At 47.5% G+C, this 15439-nt stretch overlaps 1 protein-coding gene across 4 annotated transcripts in view; it reads left to right on the top strand.

The window, feature by feature from the left end:
• The first annotated feature begins 45 nt into the window (after nt 1-45).
• MYRIP (myosin VIIA and Rab interacting protein) overlaps nt 46-15439 on the top strand; it is a 232449-nt gene continuing 217055 nt past the window's right edge. Inside the window, exons 1-2 of one of the 4 annotated variants that reach the window (XM_066244530.1) lie at nt 46-374; nt 11557-11653. The gene's annotated coding sequence lies outside the window, so the exon portion shown is untranslated. Of the gene's footprint in view, nt 375-6871; nt 6888-11556; nt 11654-14028; nt 14045-15439 lie in introns of those variants that run through there. The other 3 variants (XM_066244529.1, XM_066244533.1, XM_066244534.1) reach the window with 3 other exon arrangements.

Below are 15439 nucleotides of genomic sequence, written 5' to 3'. Positions count from 1 at the left end.
CCGCACGCGCCCCCGCCCCGGGCGCCTCTGATTGGCCGGCAGCTGGGCCAGCGGATGTCAGAGGCGGCTGCGGCCGGGCTGGCCCTGGATGCCTGCGGCGCGGGCGCCTCCCTCGCAGCCGCTGCCGCCACGCTGCCGCCTCCAGCCTGCTCCCGGACTCCCGCCGCGGCTGCCGTTCCGGCGGCCGAGCCCCGCGGCGTTGCAGCTCAGACCCGGCGCGCCGACCCACCTGCGCCCCTGCCTCGCAGCTCGCTGCCTCCTGATCCGCGCGCCGCGCTGCGGCAGGTGCCTCAGGCACCCTGAGGCGCGGTGGCCTGAGCCTGGCCACCATCAGTGACCCAGGTCACGGGTCCGCTCCAGCCTGGCTACCCCGTGTGAGTACTGTCCCCTCCTCTCCGGCGGCTTTGCGCCACTGTCCCTCTTACGTTGCGGCAACTTCGGGGGTGGGTGTGTGGAGGTGTCTCTCACGTCTCCCCACAGCCCGTGCGAGTCCGGAGCCGGGGTCCCCGGCCAGGCCAGTCCGCCTCTGCAGAGGGGCTCGGGGCGGGGGATTGAACTTGTAGGGCACGGCCGCAGAGTGAGAACCTCGCCGTTCTCCCGCTGCGGGGCCGGAGCTCGCCTCCTCGTCTCCCAGGCGGTTTCCGATCCCCACCGGCCACGTCGCTCCTGGGCTGCGGTTCACCGCGCACCTACGACGCGACCGGCGCACCCGCGGGGCGCCTTAAACCCTCGAAGTGAGCGCCCGAATCAGCCCCGCACTGCTGACTTGACTCTTTTGGACTCTTAATTTCTGTAAAATGGGGCTAATCAGGGACTCCCTCAAGGTCACAGCTGGAGCGCGGAGTGAGAAGCCGCCTCGCTTGCCTCTGGCCGGTCCGGGACCGTCTGGAGAAGGGCGCGCGGTTGCAGGGGAGCAGCGAGAGTGGTCCCCGCCGCTTCCTCCCGGCCTCTCACTCACGCTCCCCCCGCCCCGCCCCCAGCTCCGCCTTATCTGGAGAGGTCGGGAGCCGATCCCGAGGAAGTAACGCGGGGAACCGTCGCGGTGAGCGCGTCAAGGAACCGCTCCGCGGTGGGAACCCTGGACTTGCGGCGTTGGCAGCATCCCTCCATTCCCCGTCTCTTAATGTGCTCGCGTCTCGGCAGGGTTAGGGGAATTTGCTAGGTGCCTGCTCTGCGATCTGTCCTGCTCTGTCACTTTCTCCAGAATAAGCCCTGTCCCCGAGGATCCGCCTCCGGGAGACTCTAGCTGCACACACCAGGGTGGGCTCAGGAACTCCCGAAGAGAAGCGGGTGGGCGCTGGGGGTGGCTTCCCCAACACCGCCTCCCATCAGCTTTTCGAAAATGCCTTGAGTTTGGCTTTCTTTCTGCTCGCTCGCTCGCTCTACCCTTGATCTGGATGTCTCACGCTTTCCCAGGGGACGGTGGAATCCGGTCCCAGGATTTGTAGATCTTGACAGACGTGTATCTTTCACTCCAGATCCTTCGAGGACAGCTCCTGTGGGGCTGTGAGCCGTTCTCAGAACTTTGGGCGGGGACGAGGGGTCGCCCCTCCTCTTTTGAGGTTATCACCCTGTTTCTCCAACTCAGCCTGCCTCTCCGGACTCAGTGATGAGATGAATACTTAGTTTTGTGAAGTCTGACAGACATTTTTTTTTTTTTTGTATTTTTCTGAAGCTGGAAACGGGGAGAGACAGTCAGACTCCCGCATGCGCCCGATCGGGATCCACCCGGCACGCCCACCAGGGGGCGACGCTCTGCCCACCAGGGGGCGATGCTCTGCCCCTCCGGGCGTCGCTCTGTTGCGACCAGAGCCACTCTAGCGCCTGAGGCAGAGGCCAAGGAGCCATCCCCAGCGCCCGGGCCATCTTTGCTCCAATGGAGCCTCGCTGAGGGAGGGGAAGAGAGAGACAGAGAGGAAGGAGAGGGGGAGGGGTGGAGAAGCAGATGGGCGCTTCTCCTGTGTGCCCTGGCCGGGAATTGAACCCGGGACCTCTACACGCCAGGCCGATGCTCTACCACTGAGCCAACCGGCCAGGGCCATGATTTTCTGACAGACATTTTTGAGCCTCAACTTTTTAATCCATAAAATGGAGCTATTCCTGCCTTTCAGTTTTCCTAAGGCAGTTGGGGTTCAGGGAGAATGATTGATGTAAAAGTGGAGAGAAGATGGTCCAGGAGGAACTTAAACTGTGGGGCGGAAATGGAGGCAATGTAAAGAGAAAAAAAAATTTTTTTTTTTTAAATTTACAGCAGCCTCTAGGACCCGATTCACAGATCTAAAAATCCTTTCCAGAGAAATTTGGTTTGGTAAGACTTTGAAAATACGACTACATTTCATCTTCATACTACTTCTTTCCCGGCCATGGCAATTTAAACTAAGATTGTGGTATATAGTCTGTGTCTTTTCTCCTTTCTCTCTGCCAAGAGGGACAGAGGAGAGTTCATCTGTGACCTTGGCCTTTAGTACAATTGAGTCACTTCATAGAGAACTGAGCATACCCTGGTTTGCCTTCCTGGATATTATTGTGTTTACACAGACTTTTGCCTCAAAGGCAAGTTAAGGAGGGAAGACTGGCCAGACCGTAGTGAATTTGTTTTAACATTATATCAAAGTGTAAGCTCAATAGATTTTTCACAAGCTGAACACACCTGTGGAACCAGGTCCCAAATTAAGACCTAGAATGTTTCCAGTCTCCCCATGACCCCTACAGACACTATCTCCCAAGGGTAACCACCATCCTGCTTAGTTTTGTCAGGTGACTTGTATTTTTATGAATATTATTATTTATTTTATCATTTTAGTTTTAATGTGTAAATGAAACTGCTAGATGGTTTTCTACCTCCCTTTTTTTTTAATGTATGCAAACCCAAGATAGATATACCTAAGCCAGTCCAGAGAGCTAGAAGGAAGAATTTGGTCTTGAGATCTGGGTGGACTCTGAACTGGGTTTTAAACCCCTCAACACCCTGATGTCGCTAGGCAGACACCACTTAAAACAGTGCTAACATTGACAAATGGAGGCTGGTTTATTCATAGAGTGTATTTGAAGAATGAATATCTGAAATAGTGTGATAATAAATTATGAATGAAGGAAATATATGACTGAATTCTCAATTGAAACATAAAAATGAAAACAGAATTCCTCAAAGTTAAAAACGGGTGAAACTCAAGGCTAGGATTTATAAGCTTTTATGTGCTGTTGCCACACGGTGGCGCCACACTGGCAGGAGAACTGAAATGCCCACCCTTTTTTTTTCCTAAGCCCTCTGGAAGGAATCCCAGCAATAAAATGCAACCATCCAGGATCTTCAAAAGTGATTTCCAAACCAAGGTGTTGCCAGTGTCTGGCAGGCAGGCCTCCCTTCTGGAACCTGCTAAGTCCATGGATAAGAACCCAGTATTTCAGGAGGGTGGCCTGTGGGTTGGGGCAGGTGTTGCTGAGACACTGTTGCCTTCTCCTTAGTGAAATGGAGCTGCAGTATGTTCTTGGCATTTTACAGAGGGTCAGCTGAGAAGCTAGCTTAGGTGTGTTGTGGTATCTTCTGGTGTCATCTCACCCTAGCATCCCCCAAAGGCGTGAGAGAAGCAGCTCTCTTTCCTGGGGCTGGTAGCTCTTCTGACAGAGCTCTGTCCAGGGTAAACCTGCAGAATAAATAGGCCCGAGTATAGCCAAACTGCTGCTGGAAGAAATGTCCTCCGCCTTCCACAGCATGGGGGCCAAGTCGCCAGGGGAACATTGTGTGTGTGTGTGTGGGGGGGGGTATGTTGTATACAGCTGTGGAAACCTCTTAGAGAAGCAGCCAGTGCCCATCTCTGGTCCATCGCCTTCTCACTCGACTGCCAGTGGGACTGGGATGCCCTTTAGATGATGGTGTTCATGTGATGGCTGCCCTGCCCCCGTTTGCTAAGACTGTTGAGGATGTGCTCTGTGCTGGACATACATTTAATCTTCACAAGAGGAGGAGGGTGGCTTTCCCATGTTCTAGATGAGGAAACTGGGTCTTGAAAATCAAGCACTCTTCCTAAGTGTACACGCTGTGTGCCCCCGAGCAGAGCGAGGTGTGGGCCAGGTCTCTCGGGCAGCTCCCCTAGCTGACGCGCACCCTTCTGCAAGGTGAAAGGAGCCCTGCATATTTCTTTTGTCCTCCCTGGCACCTAGCACAGTACTTTACATTTAGTAACTACTGAGTCTAAGTATGGGGTTACCGTAGAAAACTCTCTGCTGAGCAACAGGGAAATTCAGACACGGAAGGGTGAGAATCTGGGTTGAATCCATACAACCTGTAACATTGGAACTGAGTATTTTCTTCCTCTTCTTCTTTGTTTTTTTTTTTAACTTGTTTTTTTGTTTTTGTTTTTGTTTTTGTATTTTTCTGAAGCTGGAAACAGGGAGAGACAGTCAGACAGACTCCCGCATGCACCCGACCGGGATCCACCCGGCACGCCCACCAGGGGCGACTCTCTGCCCACCAGGGGGCGATGCTCTGCCCCTCCGAGGCCTCGCTCTGCCACGACCAGAGCCACTCTAGCACCTGGGGCAGAGGCCAAGGAGCCATCCCCAGCGCCCCCGCCATCTTTGCTCCAATGGAGCCTTGGCTGCGGGAGGGGGAGAGAGAGACAGAGAGGAAGGAGGGAAGGGTGGAGAAGCAAATGGGTGCTTCTCCTGTGTGCCCTGGCCGGGAATCGAACCCGGGTCCCCCGCACGCCAGGCTGATGCTCTACCGCTGAGCCAACCGGCCAGGGCCTGGTGTTGTTTTTGATACGTGTTGATTACACAGGTTTATAATTATGGATGTAATATTCCTATGATACCTCAGAGTTTAAATATTCCCCATTGATGGACCAAAAGATGTTTTTCCCTTTTGCTACTGTAAATAGTATTGCAGGGAATATCCTTGATAAGATCTTATAGAAATGTACAGGAGTGCCCTGGCCGGTTGGCTCAGTGGTAGAACATCGGCCTGGCGTGCAGGAGTCCCGGGTTCAATTCCTGACCTGGGCACACAGGAGAAGCGCCCATTTGCTTCTCCACCCTTCCCTCCTTCCTCTCTGTCTCTCTCTTCCCCTCCCGAAGCTGAGGCTCCATTGGAGCAAAGTTGGCCCGGGCGCTGAGGATGGCTCCATGGCCTCTGCCTCAGGTGCTAGAATGCCTCTGGTCTCAACAGAGCAATGCCCCAGATGGAGAGAGCATCGCCCCCTGGTGGGCATGCCAGGTAGATCTCGGTCGGGCACATGTGGGAGTCTGTCTGACTGCCTCCCCATTTCCAACTTCAGAAAAATACAAAAAAAGAAAAGAAAAGAAATGTACAGGAGTGTATCTAGGGTGTATACCCCCAGATGTTGGACATCTGGCATCTGGGTAGTAGGATACTCTGGCATCAACATCTGACTTGTTACTTCAACCCTACTAGGTTTTTCAGATTGCGTTCTGAAACAGTTGTGGTGCTCACCACCAGCACTCTGCTGGAGTTCCTTGGATCCCCATGTCTTTGAGTGTGCCTGCTATTTAATCAGATGCTCTACTTTGGGTTAATCTGATAAGTATAGAATGCTTCTCACTGCTCTTTTCCTTTCCGTTTTCCTTAGCAATTTAATACACACACACACATGTACACACCTTGGGTTTTGAGTTTTCTTTTCTATGCACTGCCATTTTTTACTACATAAAACTTTTAGATCTTTAAACAAATCTGAAATGTATATTTCTGTAAGTATGAGGCAGGGATCTAATGGTTCCCATATTGAAAACTATTCCATTATCGTTTAATGAGTAGCTAACTATTTTGTATTTATTTTGTTGCTACTATCTCTGCCCTATACCAATTTTTGTTCTATTTTTGGATCTGTTTCTTAGCTCTGTTCTGTTCCTTTTGTGATTCCTAAGCTAATACCATTTTTATTTAATTATTAAAGCTTTATAATAAGTCTTCTCTTCCTAGCCTTTTTCTTCAAAACTGTCTTGGCTATTCTTGACCATTTAGGCTTCAACATGAATTTTATTATTTATCATTTATTTAGAAATTAGGTTTAATGGGGTGACATTGGTCAATAAGAATACATAAGTTTCAGGTAAACATCTCTATAGCACTTGAACTGTTGATTGCATTGTGTGCCCATCACCTAAAGTCAAATCATTTTTTTGTCACCATATATTTGTCCCTTTTTACTTCTTTCCCCCCATCCCCTTCACCACATCCTCTTTCCCTTGGTAACCATTTCACTTTTATCTATGTCCATGGGTCTTGAGTCTCAGTTTTATATCCCACCTATGTGTGAAATCATATAGTTCTTAGTCTTTTATGACATATTTATTTCACTCAGTATAATGTTCTCAAGGTCCATTCATATTGTTGTAAATGGCAATATGTCATCCTTTCTTATGGCTGAGTAGTATTCCACTGTAGATGTGCACATCTTTTCTATATAATCCTCTACTGCGGGACACTTTGGTTGTTTCCATGTCTTGGCCACCGTGAATAATGATGCGATGAACATGGGGGTGCATGTGTCTTTGTGTACCAATGTTCTTGAGTTTTTCAGATAGATACCCAGTAGAGAGAGGGATTGCTGGGATCAACATGAATTTTAGGATCTATCTTAAATATCTGCTCCCATGAAAAATACTGTTACCAAAATTTGCTAAAATATCAAATAAAATTATTTTCTTGTTATTTATTTTTTTTCAAAAGGAAAGGTTTACTAATAAAATCTTTTAATTTCCCATTCTTTATCATGAAATTTTGGTCCCCATTTTACCTCGATTCATTTTAAGTGACTCTTCTCTGGTTCCAGATATCCTTGAATAATAAGGACCACATGAATATAATTTTTAAAACACAAATAAGATTTTATTTTATTCAACAACATATGAGGAGCAGTAACATCGTAAGTATACTTCTCTGTCATTACTTTTATCCTCCTGATAATCCATTTCATCTATGTACCATAATTTATTCCACAAAATTATTCTTTTAAAACATTAAGCAGTTACTTTTTTACTGTAACTTCATCTTTGTACACATCTTAATTTTCTTAGGATGAATTCCTTTGTCAAATTTTGTTTACTTAAAAATTTTTTTGGATCCATATTGCCAAAAAGTCCTCCAGGGAAGTTTATACATTTATTTTGCTATTGGTAGTGTATGAGTGTGCCAGTTCCCCATGCCTTGCCAATGATAAGTATAATTATTCATCAATGTTGCCAATTTCACAGGCAAAGGAAAAAACCCAGAATCTTGTTTTTTCACTTTGCTTATTTTTTCTGGCGAGGCAGAACATAGCTTCGTGTTTATTGGTTCTTCACAGCAGACTTCACTATAGTTTTTCATGAGGGTTCTTTCTCTTACTTTCTGCAAAGGAAACTGACATTATGATATTGTGTTTTTGAGAGATCTATCAGATTGTTTTATACAGATTATGTTTATATTTTAACTATTAAGTATCATCCCACCATATGAATATACCGTATTTTTTCATCTGTTTTTCCATGATGGCTTTTTGATGACTTAGAGGTTTTTGACCTTTTCATTTCAAATCTTACATTATACAAGTGATTACATATAAGTACATAAATTATTAACATCATGTAAATATTTGCTTAGCTTAGGAGAATTGATAAGAGTTTAAGTAAAAGGTCAGCTATTTCATGGGACCTTTAATCGAGGCAGCTCACAGGAAGAGGTGAGGTCACCTGTTAAGGATCAGAGAAGCCCCTTGGCCCAGCTCTATGCCTCCCATCCCAGGGCATGGGTTCCACCATTGGACAATTGTTCTTTTCATCGTATCTTCTTTTAAAATATAGAAGACCTTGGTTGGGGCCACTCTGAAGTACTAATGGACCATGAGCTCCCTAATGTGAATGTGTTTATGTGATCAGTTGCTAGTGACAGGAAGACCTTCAGAAGTTTATTGGAGGAAAGGCTGAAAGATGGACTTGGTTGGGAGTCGGGCTGAATACTTCACTGAGGTTTGAACCTCACCTGCTTCACACTCACTCTGAGACTCAAGTCTGCATTCGTGTAAGGGGAGGTGAAAGAGCTATTTGAAACTGCCGACATGCTGTTTGAAAACCAGTTTTGGTTTTGTATTCAACCACGTGTTATTTTCTCCCGTTACCTTCCCCAGGTGATTAGGAGTTAAATTTGTGTGTATATATTTATTCATCTTTCGCTGAGCAAAGGAAAACACTCTGTGGAAAGTTGTTTCGTGGCTTTCTGTGATTTACAGTGTCATGCAGCCGAGGTGACAGATACGTGATCTGAGGCTGGGACGCAGAATCCATTCTGTGGGCTGACAACTTAATCTCACTGAGCAGACACTTGGGAGAAGAATGACAGACACGTGAGGAAGGGTGGGCACCTGGAAGACAGAGGTGCCTAAGGCCCCAGGATCTAACTGGGCTATTTGCCAAAGTCCCCAAATAATCTTTTGACACTGACTGGTGGCTCAGGGCAGCTAATGACATTGAATATGCTTCCCCCTTTTTGGTATGAAATGTAACTAGCTCCAAGTGTGCAGGATCATGTCCTAGGCACGGAGGCCTCGATGTCACTGGAGAGGAGGAAATAGCCCGAGCCTCTCTGCATTGTTTATTTTCTGAAGATACCCGATCTCCATGAGCAGCGGCCTCCAGCCTCCAACCCCCTCCTGACCCCCTCCTGAAAACCCTTGTCTCAAGCATCCCGCCACTTTATCTGAGCAGCTCCAGCCTCAGCAGATATGGCAGGGGCTGCCTTTGTGTGCTTGTGTTATATAAATGTGGTTTTGTTGTTTTGCTTCTTTTGACAAGCAATTTATTGATCATTAGGGACTTTGATTTTACTAGAATGACATGTAATCAGAGTATCCAAGATTGGTCTCTTCCTTTTATGGCTAATTAGAAGAAGTGTTTTAAAAATGCTGTTTAAACCGAATCTTTGTTTACAGCCTTTTAGAAATTCACCTGTCAATTTTCCAGCTTTGTGGTTCAAAGAATGTCAGGCGCCGCTCCCAGGACTGCAGATCTCTCCATGTGGTGCTGAGGACCCGAGATCCCCCGCCCGTCTCTGCGTTTCCATCTCTGACTCCTTCTTCCCACAGTGCTCGGGTGGGAGGTCTCTCATGCTTGTTCTTCCCACTCCCACCAGCCTCACTTTCTGCCTCAGTTTCCCCCCCCACTCCTCAAGCTGCTGCTGATGGTGGATGGGGCTGTAATGATGCATTTCCCGTTCTCTTCTATACGTGATCCAGAAGGGACTGGGAGAATGAAACACACAACACCATATGCCGTTTTTGAAAAATCTGAGCGAGGACTCAAACTGTTTCCCCTAAAAGGTGGAAGGGCCGCTGGGAGAATCAAGGTGAAGTGGGGGTGTGTGGGAGGAGGCTCTGCCTGTCTGACAAGACCATTTCTCTGGGTGGCGAGGGCTCTCAGTGGGACACAAAACCAAGTCCCTTCTAAGTCACGGCAGGTTAAGGAAGCCTGAAGAGGTGGCCTCCACTTTCTATGCCCCCCCTTCTCTGTTAAACCCACCCAGCCCAGTTCCCTCAACCTCACAGGAAGTTCTCAGTCCTCATCCTACGTGCACTTTTAGCACCGTCTGACTCCTCCAAGCAACCCCTTCTCCTGATACTCTTCTTTCGAAGACCTGGAGGATGCCATCTTGGTTTTCCTTCTTCCTCCTTGGTAGTTCCTTCTCTTCTCTCCAGGTGGTTCTTTGTCTTTTGTTTGACTTGTTAACGTTGGAGTGACCAGAGTTGAGTCTGATCCTCTTTGCCTTCTATTTATATTCTCTCCCTACAGATTTCCTCTTATTTCATAGTTTTAAATACCGTCTATGTGCCAATGATCCTCACATATGTAATTCTAGGCTGGACCTCTCTCCCACACTTTTTGAACACCCAACTTAGCATCTTCTCCTGGCTCTTCAAGAACCATCTCCAAATCAAGATTTTGGAAGCTGAATCCATGAACTGTACCCCAAACGTGTCCATCTGCATTTCTCTCATTTCAGTTGCTTAGATCTCAGTCGCTATAATCAATATAAAAATGATTAATGTGTTCTTTGCTCTTCTTTTTTTTACATACCAACCTCTGAAATCTGGTGTATATTTTTCAATCATGGCACATCTCAATTTGGATGCTAAACTTTAATCAGCCTTACTTGATTTGTGTTGAGGTTTGAAATATTCAGTTTAAAAGTACATCCACATACCCAAGTTGTTTTGAGTAAATTGAAATGTTCCCCAATAGCTGAATTAATCATCACTTAGTGGGAAAAGTTAGAGTTATTTTGCAGAGCATCTAACACTCCTGCGGTCAGATGGAAGTTAAGGGAAGTCTGGAATACTCTCGTGTCTGTAAAATCAGGAGTGAGAGCAATGTTGGACTGTAAGGTAGAGTAAGCAGAGTTCCAAACTCTTTTTTTTTTTTCCTCCGTTTTTCTGAAGCTAGAAACAGGGAGAGACAGTCAGACAGACTCCCGCATGCGCCCGACCGGGATCCACCCGGCACGCCCACCATGGGGCGACGCTCTGCCCACCAGGGGACGATGCTCTGCCCATCCTGGGTGTCGCCATGTTGTGACCAGAGCCACTCTAGCGCCTGGGGCAGAGGCCAAGGAGCCAACCCCAGCACCCGGGCCATCTCTGCTCCAATGGAGCCTTGGCTGCGGGAGGGGAAGAGAGAGACAGAGAGAAAAGCGCGGCGGAGGGGTGGAGAAGCAGATGGGCACTTCTCCTGTGTGCCCTGGCCGGGAATCGAACCCGGGTCCTCCGCACGCTAGGCCGACGCTCTACCGCTGAGCCAACCGGCCAGGGCGAGTTCCAAACTCTTACTGTTTCTTCCACACCCGCCTCTCACCTGTGTGCCTGTCTCTGCATCACGTATGCATGGCTTTTGTTTGTATTTTGGAAATAATTTCAGTGTCTCCCCAAGTAGAAAAGAATCCCAGAACACCATTATAGCCACCTGGCATTACTTTTCTTCAAGTGATTCTTCTCCAGATTCACGGAAGAACTCCTCAAATAATTACTTCCCAGTGGAAATAGATGTCTCACAGTGTTTCCACTCCTATTAGAAATATGTGAGAAATTCACTTAATTGCCAGACAGTCACAGAGACTGAGAGTCACAGAGGCTGAGATCTTATGTCCCCCCCCTCCCTGTTTAGACTCATTATTCTGAAGGTCTTGGGGATAAGCTTTTGAGATTTGGGTGGACAGGCATTCCATACTTAATACTCCCATCAGATACATCGGATAAAATCAGAGAATTTTAAGAAGATGCCATCAGTCTGTCACACATGGCACTTGTTTCTCAGGTAGGGCCTTACTGAAAATCTTCTATTTAGCAGCAAAAGCTATTTTTTAAAAAGTACTTACTAAAATTGTTTTAGTTAAAGCAATCCCCCAGCGAGTCTGCACAAATAAAGGCAGTTCAACAACCTGTGTCAATTTTGCTCATTCAGGTGGCTTCACTGTGTAGCTGTGGCCCTTCAACAGATGCCAGAAAATGTGTCTCAGGGCACTTACTATTATTAACCTTAGACCTCCTCATTTTGTTTCTTGGAATCTAGCCTAAGGGATAATATCTTCAGTGTGGAAAACCCGTTATGCACAAGATGTTTATCCAAAATACTTCAGATTTGGAATCCAGTACAACACCAGGAGCAGGTCAGTAAACGCATCTACTTGATACAACATAATGCAACCATGAGGAGTGATACTTAAAAGTGATCATGCGAACATGGAGATAATGTATTTAGTGAAGAAGAGATGCTACATCTGGGTATAATAGGACAGAAACAACACAGCACCTACAAAGATTGGGGGAAATGGAGTTACATGAACCAATATGTTAACACTCGTTCTATTTGTTTGATGGTGTCAGGTGATTCATTTTTTCTTACACCATTATCATCTTTCCAATTTTCTTAAATGGGTTTTTTTTGGGGGGGGGGTACTGAAAACCACACAGAAACTCTAAGGGAAAATATGAAAAGAGTGAGAGGGAGCAGAGGGCTATGATAGGCTCTTTCTGATGAGCTTCTGGGTGGGTTGTTCCCCTTTGATAACTGTTTTTGCAGAATTGAGAATTCAAAAGAAAGAGATGGTACAGGTACCCCCCCGCTGGGCCGGGGGGGTACATATTGTTGGGATGTTGCCCCGCCACTGTCTGAGGAAGCTCGGAGCAGGGCTGCATGCTTCATTTCTGTGTTCTCCTTTGCCTGACATATCTCTGGGCGCACATGGGCACTCAAGGTGTGTTTGTTGACTTTAGGATCAATGGGCACAGCCAATGGCAAACTCCACTGACCACATTATAGAATACTGACATTATTCTTTTAGCGGTATTGCCTTTGGAATTTGAGGGAAAAGAACTAAGAAAAAAATTGTTTTTCATTTCTATCCAATTTGAAATAAATATCCACAGGAATTACATACTATTCAATGCCAAGCTACCTGACCAGCCTTCTGTTATCCCTCTCAAATTCCCGAATCACTTTTTTTTTTTAAATTAAGCTACATCTATTTTGATTAGCTTCTGCTTAAGAGTTCTGTAATCGTGTCTGTAGAATTCCGTAGCACACCTTTGATTATCCTCGAAGTGGCTCACTTTAATTAAAGTACAGTATGTGGGTCCGAACCTCCCGCTGGTGGAAGATGTGTTGCCGACCCCTCCATGGATCAGGCTGCCGTTAAAGATCATTAAACCATTTCCCTCCTGCTAGGGTACTGAATTGGAGATTTCTTTGTTATTGCCGAGGATGACTTCCCTCTGCTCTTTGTTTCCTATTCAATAAGTTATTATCTAGGATCAAATCTCTGCAATGTTGTTGCTCATGCGTCTCTGAATATAACCACAGTTTGAAAGGCCCGGCTGAGCACAATATCTTATTGTAAGCTTTCCTATTCGAAACTATTTCCCTTTTGAAAATGTACACTCTAGTCTAGTTCAAACATTTATTTCAACATTAAGGCCTTCAAAAATAAAGAAAGAAATCTATTTATTGCCGTCGGGGCCTGGGGTCCTCGAAGAAACCACGGCAAAAAAAAGGGTCAGCTCGGAGAGGTGTTTTGAACATCATCTGGTCCAGAGGTGGAGTACTGATCATGTCACCATTTCCCCGGGTGTTGCAGGACGTTGGTGAGACTAGTGAAGTTCCGTGAGCATGAGTCCGTGGTGAAACGTGTTTGCTCTAAAAGGAGTTTCTTGGTCAGTCACAGCATGGTGAAGGAACCATGACAGTGAGTTAACTCTTCTGTAAGTGACAGATACACATGCAGACAGGAGCCTTACAGGCAGAGATGGCCAGTCTATGTGTCTATTCCAGGGAGGAACTGCTACCCCCTCTATGATGAAAGGGTCTAGTGTAATCACTCTGCCACTGGGTGCTTGACTGGTCCCCCCCACCCCATGTCCTGGGGAAGGGCTCAGTGCTGGTCTCTGCTGTGGGGAAGACAGGCCCTCAGCAGTAGCAACAGACTAGGCCTGCAAAAAGGAAGCCTCTGTACCATTTATGCCCAAGGATAAAGAGGGCTGGCTACTCCTTGATAGATATGGTCCGAACACCAGGCCAGCGCCCCCACAGCAGAGCGCAGCATAGAAGGGCTGCGTGTATACTGGTCACCCTTGCATTCATTGTCATGAGAGCAGCAAATCCTGACCCTGGTGCCAGGTGCCATCTTGGGAAGGAGAAGGAAGAGGGGAGGGGCGGCCCCACTGGGGAGTTGAACTTTGAACTGCCTGAGTATTTCCCAGTAAGAAAGCGTTTTAATCAGAGAGTAAATAGGCAGGGTTGAGTCATTTTCCTCCACTTTCTTCTCAACTTAGAGCTCTCACACGGACCACACACTGGCTCCCGCTTACCCGCCTCTGTCCTTGTTCACCGTTCCATCTCTCACTGCTCCCTGAGTGACCCCAGAAAAGCACAAATGCTGTGCCTCCGGTTGCTCCCCTGTTCAGGACCCTGCAGTGGCTCCCAGGGCGCTCAGGTGAAGACCAAGCTCTTGCACATGGCTTCACAGCCTCCCTCCGCACTCCTGCAGCAGATGTGTTGAGCGGTAAGCACATCTCTGAGGGAAGCCCCTGTCTGCAGTCCTCCCCCAGCCTGGACACCTGGTCAACCTTCTTCCTCCTTAGGGTCCTGATCCAGGCATCGCCAACTCCCGGGAGCCTCCCCGTGTCTCCTCAGTGCATTGGCTCACAGCCCATTCCTCAGGTAGCCCTTACCACACGGGGCCTAGCTGTCCTCCACCACAAGCTGCCCCAGCCTGTACTTGGCGAAGGTGTGTGTGCCTTGTGGAGCCCTCTGAGGTTTGCATACTCAAGACCCAGGCTCTGCACCTGTTATTTGCTTATGCTGTAATTGTGGTGTTTACATATAAATTCATGTATCTAAGTGAGTACTTGATAACGATTTGCTCTCTTTGGAAGGCAAATATTCTCCTTTTCTCATCTACTATTAGTTGTTTTAATCCCTTTACTCTGAGGACAAATGGAACAGTACATTTTAGCCTACCATGTCTGATCACAAATTCGGAACTGTTGAAGTCTGAATTAGTGCGTTTTAATGTATCTCTCTGTCATAGTCTTATGCTATCCATTGTAATTATGTGGTATAGTTTCAAATGCAGCCAGCTGCCAACTCTTATCATGACGCACTTTAATTACAGGCAGAAGGAATGTACCAGCCTTTTATGTAGTAGAGAGAGAGCAAAAAGCGTCACTTTCCAGGTGAAACTGAAAAGGAGATTCTCAGTAGGCTGAAGAACTGTGTATTTTTTTTTTTTACTTTTTTTTTTTGTATTTTTCCGAAGCTGGAAACAGGGAAAGACAGTCAGACAGACTCCCGCATGCACCCGACCGGGATCCACCCGGCACGCCCACCAGGGGGCGACGCTCTGCCCACCAGGGGGCGATGCTCTGCCCCTCCAGGGCGTCGCTCTGTCTCGACCAGAGCCACTCTAGCGCCTGGGGTAGAGGCCAAGGAGCCATCCCCAGTGCCCGGGCCCTCCTTGCTCCAATGGAGCCTCGCTGCGGGAGGGGAAGAGAGAGACAGAGAGGAAGGAGAGGGGGAGGGATGGAGAAGCAGATGGGCGCCTCTCCTGTGTGCCCTGGCCAGGAATCGAACCTAGGACTTCTGCACGCCAGGCTGACGCTCTTACCACTGAGCCAACCGGCCAGGGCAGAACTGTGTATTTTTATCGAGTATTTTTTAGGCCACCCTCTGTGCAGCGGAGCACCGTGAAATGACCCAAAGGGTGAGACGCAGACAGGGAGGCATCACAGGGCTTCCACTGTGTCCAGGACCTCAGAAAACAGAAGGGACGGATTGAAGGCATGGTTCTAATCCAAGATAGCAGAGAAATGCTCTGGGCTTTAATGTGAATACTGGGTTTTGTTTCTTGTAGGTACAGTCATTGCCAAGAAAGCCATAAAAATGTAGTCAGGGTTTA

Source organism: Saccopteryx bilineata, chromosome 10 (genome assembly GCF_036850765.1).
Source record: "Saccopteryx bilineata isolate mSacBil1 chromosome 10, mSacBil1_pri_phased_curated, whole genome shotgun sequence".
NCBI lineage: Eukaryota > Metazoa > Chordata > Mammalia > Chiroptera > Emballonuridae > Saccopteryx > Saccopteryx bilineata.
Note: the sequence above shows the minus strand (reverse complement) of the source record. Positions and strands in the feature narration are given on the sequence as shown.